This window comes from Mytilus galloprovincialis, chromosome 9, assembly GCF_965363235.1.
Source record: "Mytilus galloprovincialis chromosome 9, xbMytGall1.hap1.1, whole genome shotgun sequence".
NCBI lineage: Eukaryota > Metazoa > Mollusca > Bivalvia > Mytilida > Mytilidae > Mytilus > Mytilus galloprovincialis.
The window spans coordinates 87,510,405-87,518,569 of NC_134846.1; the positions used below are offsets into that span (position 1 = coordinate 87,510,405).

Here is an 8,165-nt window from a genome sequence, read left to right on the forward strand (position 1 = left end):
AATAACGCCGGTGATACACACAGGTAGACTTTATTGACTCTTTGTAGTTGGAGATCAAAGAGAAATTTGTCATTATGTCATGCTTGTTTAAACTCGGCTAGGTCGTAATGGGTTACCTTAAAACTTTATATTATTCATTGATGTTTGTAAAGGAAAAATTATTCTGTGCTCTTTAAAGAAACACAGGGAATTATTATGTTAACCAAATGTTGTTTCTCACTCCCAAATTGTAATTAGAAAGTTATTGCAAAAGGGAATAAAATGTTGAAAATAAATTGTTATTAAACATTCGGCATAGTTTATCAAAATGGAAATTTGACACATCAACAAGGAAACTACTTACATATTTTTCTGTGGGGCACACAACTAAATAATTAATACTGATGCACACAAATCTTTTCTTTTCATTGGACATCAATGTTTATGAATTTTGATACCAGGAATTACTTCGGAGTGAGTTATAACAGGAACTAATTTTTTTACCACAATTTGACGTTTTGGCTCAATTTGGAATCACTTTTTCATGTACATTTTACTAGAATATCATTTTTTGTTAAAACATTAAAAGATCAGACCGACCTCTTTTTTCCGAAAAGTATTAAGATTTTCAAGTCCAACCACCCTATTTCTCCGATTATCAGAAATATAAGTGCATGTCTGAATCACCGTTGAAAGCACATCATAACATTACACTTATACATTTGTAGGTAAGTAAGTAATTTTTATTGGTTTGAAATAAAAAATTACAGGATTGATACCAAGACAATACACATTTGTTATACACATACTGACATATATCATACCAAATTCATAAACATTATATAAATATACTGTAGTAGACCTAGATTAAAACTGACGAGGAAAGGTAACACACGGCCACCGAAAGCTTTATTATTGTGAAACCCAGGTGGTCGTGTGGTCTAGCAGGACAGCTACAGTGCAGGCGATTTGGTGTCACGATATCTCAGTAGCATGGTTCGAATCCCGGCGAGGGAAGAACAAAAAATTTGCGAAAGCAAATTTACAAATCTAACATTGTTGGGTTGATGTTTAGACGAGTTGTATATACATAATGTACACAGCCATGTATCACCATCATTGATGGTGATCCGATGGATAAATCTGTTGTAGAGTTGTCACTGACTCAGACGTACTTATATATATATATATATATATATATGAGGAGGTGGTGGTACCACAAAGTTATTTAGTACTTAATAAAGCATTTCTAGAAATGTACATGTCACTTATAAATTGGACAACAATTCTAATTATATCAATCTCACCACACGTATACAAAATTTAAATCTTGCTTCATCAGTCATAATTAAAAAGAGGGAACTATTTCGCTAATTTTAAAAAACAATTGGTCTCTATAAATTATATTTAGTTTTGTACATTTTAAAGTGAAATGAAATTCATCTTCTACTTCTTTGTATGAAACTAAATGTTTAATGACCATATTTATTTCTCTCCAAATTTCACCATAATCTACTACCAGAGACATATGTCTCTACTACTACGAGGGGTTTTAACAGCCTTGACTACCAATGAGAATCTTGGATGGTCGGACATTCACAATAAACGAAATGGTCCTTCCTTATGTTAAACACTGCATATAACAATTAAAATCGGATCTGGTAATCTGAGGGTCACATAAAGATGATTCTGAAAATTTGTTATTTTTTTTATTGGGAATAAATTAGGGAAAGTTATTCCATTTTTTCACATTTTTGTCAAAATTTGACAAAACAGCAATCAATTGAGGTTATCTCGAACAATGATGATACATGCCATACAGTAACAGACTGAAAGACACGTAGAGTAACTTTTACAGAGCACCACAGACTAGTGGCAGGTCCTCAATTAATTGAAAGTGGTGCAATAAATGATTCTCAAATTTCGGCAACACTTCCTATAGAACCAACTTCGCCGATACATGTCTATTACATTAATATAAAAAAAAGATGTTGTGGCATGATTGCCAATAAGACAACTCTTCACAAGAGACCAAATGACACAGAAATTAACAACTACAGGTCACCGTACGGCCTTCAACAAAGAACAAAGCCCATACCGCATAGTAAAATCAGCATCAAACGGCAACCACTGAATTACAGGCTCCTGACTTTGGACAGGTACATACTACTAGTATATGCTTTAGCCTTATTCCACCAACGAAGATGGTTCAAAAGGAAGTCTTTCACAAATTTCTTTACGACGTTCACAAATAGGTGCGTGCGACATGGTTCTAATGTTGCTGTCAGCTAATATATCTAAAACAAGAACAAGTCTCCAAATAAGTTTTTGTCAATTTCTGTCTCTTAGCTAAAGCCTTCAATAAAATTTTGAGAACGGAAATGGGGAATGTGTCAAAGAGACAACAACCCAACCAAAGAGCATACAACAGCCGAAGGCCACCAATGGGTCTTCAATGCAGCGAGAAAATCCCGCACCCGGAGGCATGCTTCAGCTGGCCCCTAATTAAAAATGTGTTATATTTCTTATTTTGCAAATTCGGAATTTCAAAATATATCAGGGTAGATCAGCATGATCAAGGTGATGAGAATGTGCCTCAAGCACAAAATAGGGAGAATGAAACCACTGATGGTAATGATGATCAGGTAGAAGATCATCAGTTTTATAAAGCGGAAAAACTTTTGAAGTTAAAGCGCTTACAAGGTAAACGACATTTCCTTGTAAAATGGGCGGACGGCTCAAAACCAACATGGGAACCAGAGGAATATGTTTCAGAACATTTAATCAGAGTATATTTCAGCACACATACAAATACAGGAGCTAAACGAAAGAGAAAAACATGCATACGGCAAAACTAGTCACAAAAAACTATTAAAGTATTTTTCATTCCTTGAAATAAAAGAAAAAAATATAATAAAGCACATTAGCATATACACATTTTTTTCTTTTGCACCAGTGCTGAAGTCTTTGATTTGTTTTTATAGTGTTATTCTCGAGATTATATCTTTTAGGAACTTTAGATTGTTTTCAAAAACCATAAATTATTTATTCAAAATTGTGGTGTTTTGTTACCCTTGACAGATTTATATCTGTTGTCTAATAGTGCTAGGAGTATGCGCATGCTCATACAACAACTCATCACACATTTTTTTTTCATTTTTACATGTTAAGGTTAAATAACACTTAGAAACTTTTCACTGATGACAGTTTTTTTTTATGGTGTTAATATTTTCTTGAATGATACAGACTGAAAGCCAAAGCATAAAGAGAAAGTACACACACATAGTGAACAGTTTTTTTTATACGAAGAGTTACATAGAGTCATGACTGATGTTGAAGTACGTTTTTGTTTAATTTATTTGTAAATAATATGATGATTTTCTTATATTTTTGTGGTTCAAAGCAAGAACATTTACTTCAACACTTGTTATTTTACAGTACAAAAGAAAGCAACATGTGCGTTTGTATCTTCTTTTATTTTTGCAAGCCGCGACGGCTTTTCCTTCCGAGCTATTGGTTCTATAATTTTGAGCAAGTTTATGAAAACAATGCTAATATTCAACTGACTATTTTATTTTGGTTAAGTTTGGTTGATTTTTTTTTAGCAAACCGCATGTAGAACCAAATTCAAATTTGTTATCACAAAAATTCCGTGGATAGTACATGTGTCACAGTACCAGTCCTTATTCTGCCTCTGTGTCCATCCTATTTTACTATTAAACCTCACTGTATTTATAACATTGTTTTTACAAAAGTTAGTTAATTGTCAAATTGTCTGATTTCACGTTAAACATGTCTAGTATGAGATATTTTTTTTCTAAATATCTTATATATATTGGCTTTAATTCAGCAAACTCATGATATTTTTTCTCCAACATAAATGGCATTTATTCAGCACCTATTAATGTGGCTCAATGAGCATACTACCTTACACAACAATAGCAGAAAACAATAGAACATTTATATTTGTGACAATGTATATATATTTTATGAGTGTATATAAAATTGATTAACTTGATTTTCTAATCTTATATGTCTTATATTTGTAGTTGATGTTATGTGGCTTTGGGGTCAAAGCCAATTAAGGCAGAGGGGAGATGTTATAGATATATTTTGAAATTCCGAATTTGCAAAATAAGAAATATAACAGCTTTGCAAACTTTCTTTTATTAAATATTTTATTTTTTATTCTCAAAATGAATTTGTAAAAGTGGACAATTTAGAAGAAAATAGATTTTACAGATATTTGACAAATATTGATAATTATTCATTCATTAATTATACATGCTATATTTTGAATAAAAGAAAGAGTGTGGGCAATTAGGCCTATTGTCAAAATTACAAAGATTGTCGCAACATAGGTATACGAAAATCAATAATTTAGATTAAAGTGTCAGCTTGGTTGACAAGACAAAATTATGAGTGACCAATTAAAATGTTGTGGTCAGCTACGAAATTATGTAACGATAATTTTCATTGGTAAAACGAAGAAAACCTGGGATCTCTAAGCACGTGAGCAACGACCTTTTTAAGCTAGTGTTTTGGGCTATTCGTCAGTTGCCATGAGATCTCAGTTGTAATAAAATATAGTTATTTTGGAATTCTTCGTTTTTACCAGGTAATTCATTATTAATATTTTAAAGCATTCTTTTTATGAAAATTACATTTCACATTTACTTTTAATTAAGTTTTATTTATTTAGTTCTATTTATTTAAAATGAGCGTTTTTAGTTTATTACATTACGATTAAATAGACGATTTTTTAAGTGAAATATACAGTAAACATAAATTCCGTAAATGTTATTTATTTCATTAATTTCATTATTACATGCAAATTTGTTTACAGGAGATTTGTGAATTTGACGCATAATTTATTCGTAGTAAAGTTAAATTCTGTTATTTGGTTATATTTAATATTCAACGAAGTTTAAAGAAATCTTTGTTTGTCACTTTGGTTTACCTTGACAACGCAACAGAACACAAAGAAAATATTTGTTGTTTCATGTATATTGAAATCGTACCGATGCAGGATTGATCTCCAGAACAGAAATATTTGCGTATTACGTAATAGCAAGAAACATTTAATATATTACAGCTTGACATTATCTATGTATGATGAACTATAAATATTGTGAAATATATTGTATGCATTTATATGAAATTGTATTATAGAGTTGCCATGAGATCTCAGTTGTAATAAAATATAGTTATTTTGGAATTCTTCGTTTTTACCAGGCCAGCTAAAGTCCAGATGACATAGGCTGAAAGTCAAGTACGACAAATGTATACTAGTTTGAGTGATAATGGACGTCATACTAAACTCCGAAATATATAACTGAAGAAACTAAAATTAAGAATCATACAAGACTAACAAAGGCCAGAGACTCCTTCCTGACTTGGGGCAGGCACAAACATGCAGCGGGATTAAACCTGTTTTTGAGATATGTTTGGAAATGTTTATATAAAAAAAATATGACGTACATATTCCGATTCATTCATTGCAACTAAAGCTTGAATGAAGGGTGACTATACTATGATATAATGATTTGAATTATTGAAGACGAACATATATTAATCAATATGTTATGTTTCCTATTTTGTAAATTGGAAATGTAATCGTAGTGACCTAAAGCTATGATCAGAATACATTTGGGTGATATATAAGCATCTGTGAGCAATGTAAAACTACTAGTAGGTGATAGCCATACCATTTTGTTTATTTTCAAGTTGAGAATATCTCATGTGTCATATTTGAAAATACATCAAGCTTGTTTATTTTCGACTTGTATTCAATCGTATTTTGTTTTGGTTTTTATAGAAGAGATTGCTAATCAGACAACTACCGGGCCCCCAAAAGCTACCAATTAACGAGGACGAAAAAAAATGTTTTAGTTAGCGAAATCCAAAGTAACTTTAAAAGGAGGACTTCAATAAAACCAAGGAGATCATATAACATCCTTGACAAAACAAACAGACAAAACAAAACGTTCGACTAGATCAACCAAAAGAACGACAGTAAAACGACTGTCATATTCCTGACTTGGTGTAAACAACTCTATATATATTACCCGTCACTGCATGATGGTCCACTTCTCAGCGATGATTAAAACACACTATCAAAGCACGCCTGGTAGACCAATAAATCACAACCAAATGTTTAAGCATGTATAATACTTCCATGATTTAAGCGAGAAAAAAAGTCTACTGGCACTTCCTGTTGAAATTTTCTAGTACAAATATCCAAAAATACAGATAGGGTAGGTCGACTTTTCACCAAACTATTGTCAATCTGTATGTTATAAAGTGTGTCAGGTTGATATATAGATATAGGAAGATGTGGTGTGAGTGCCAATGAGACAACTCTCCATCCAAATAACAATTTTAAAAAAGTGGTCTGTATCGGTTGTGGTATTCTGGAGCAATATTGAGTTTTCTGCACGGTGAAATAGAACCGTCACTTCCAACTAGCTAATTGTTAATCAGATACGACACTCTGTATTATATATATGGGTTCGAATCCCGGCGAGGGGAGAACAAAAAAAATATATTTATAAGTACGTCTGAACCAGTGACAACTCTACAACAGATTTATCCATCGGATCACCAGCAGTGATGGTGATATACACAGTGTACAAGCGGACAGTGACACAAAACGGAAGTTGCTGATCTGTCCGACGGCGATCGGCTCGTTGTTTTTCAAAAAAATATAGAATATCAACACAAAGTGTCCCATAATGGATTGTTCAGCAGCTCAAGGTAAGTGAATAACTACAATGATGTATTTTTGACCATTTAAAGCTGATTTTATGCTTTTAGCATCAACCGTCTTTTTAAAATAACTCCTGATCATGAAGAGGGGTCAAAATTTTGCGATTTTTCGAGTCATAAATCTTAACAAAACTCCGAAAATTCAAACATTTTCAAGATTTTTAATCGATACATAGTTGAATAATCATATTCCGCATACACACACAAAAGTTTGGTTCATTTTTTTTTATTATATTGTCACAATTGAATCTTTTCTATTCAAAGTGTACTGTCCGCCTCGTTGCCACCGTATGTTTTCATACTGTCCGATTCGTTGGTCATATTCATGATCGATATCTTAAGCAAAAGTAAGATTGAAACATGCAATTTATCCACATTTAAACTTTATTCAACACAGATACTGTCTTTGATTATATATGGAAAATATTTAAAGATTATATATTCAGCTTGGATCTCGTGTCAATTAAAGGGGGACATTGGTCACTCTTCCAGAACCTTTACTCATGTCTGCTGCTCGTATTCATCGTTTGCGGACCTTGTTGTTAGATTCTCTACCGATATAATATTCTAATAAATGCATGGTGAATTCAGTACACATGTTCCCTATGACATGATCTTTCTAATTTAATGCAAAATTAGAGTTTTGATCCAATTTTACGGCCTAATGAACATAGAAAACGATAGTGCGAGTGGGGCATCCGTGTACTATGGTCACATTCTTGTTTAAAAGTTATTTTAAAACAACAGTAGATGATAGTGAGTGATGCAGCGCACTTAAGAACATCAATTAAATAATGTTTTGCTTATATTTTCAGATATACATGATGAGTACTAGTAATCCTTATAGTTGTACAACATGCTTGTTTTCGTGCAAAATATTTTCCGAAATAATAGACCACAATATAATTCGTCATCCGGAACAAACACTTAAAATAAAGGTTTATATTCAAAATAAATGCATTCTTCAGACGAAAAACTTTTGTGTTATACCAAACCAACTACAAAAGGATGGTTATTACATACATAGTGACAATTATAAGGAAACTCTTAATATAGGAAAAACATGTGATCTTTTGGAAACAGCAAGCACTCTTTTTGAAATTGAAAATGATAACTCGCATGAAATTGGAAGCCCAGTTGCAAAAAGACAAAAAATCTCCACATCAACACCCCGCAAATCTGATATTTCTCATGACCTCAAGGAACAGACAGACGAGGAAATGGAAACTGAAGGAGACAAGAATAAATCATTTTTCGATATCGATGCAGATCTGTCGAGAGAACTTTTGGATCTTTCTATATCGGATGACAATTACATTGACTCTGATATTGAAGAAATGCGGCAATTGCTGCCAATACTTTTTGAAAAAATGAAAACAGTAAATCAAAAATATAATTGACGGACGGACGGACGGACG

At 32.4% G+C, this 8,165-nt stretch overlaps 1 long non-coding RNA gene across 1 annotated transcript; it reads left to right on the forward strand.

The window, feature by feature from the left end:
* The first annotated feature begins 2,546 nt into the window (after positions 1-2,546).
* Positions 2,547-5,197, forward strand: LOC143046270 (uncharacterized). Its single transcript, XR_012969111.1, has 2 exons — positions 2,547-4,597; positions 4,826-5,197. It is a non-coding gene; the product is annotated as an uncharacterized LOC143046270 (long non-coding RNA).
* The last annotated feature ends 2,968 nt before the right edge of the window (positions 5,198-8,165 follow it).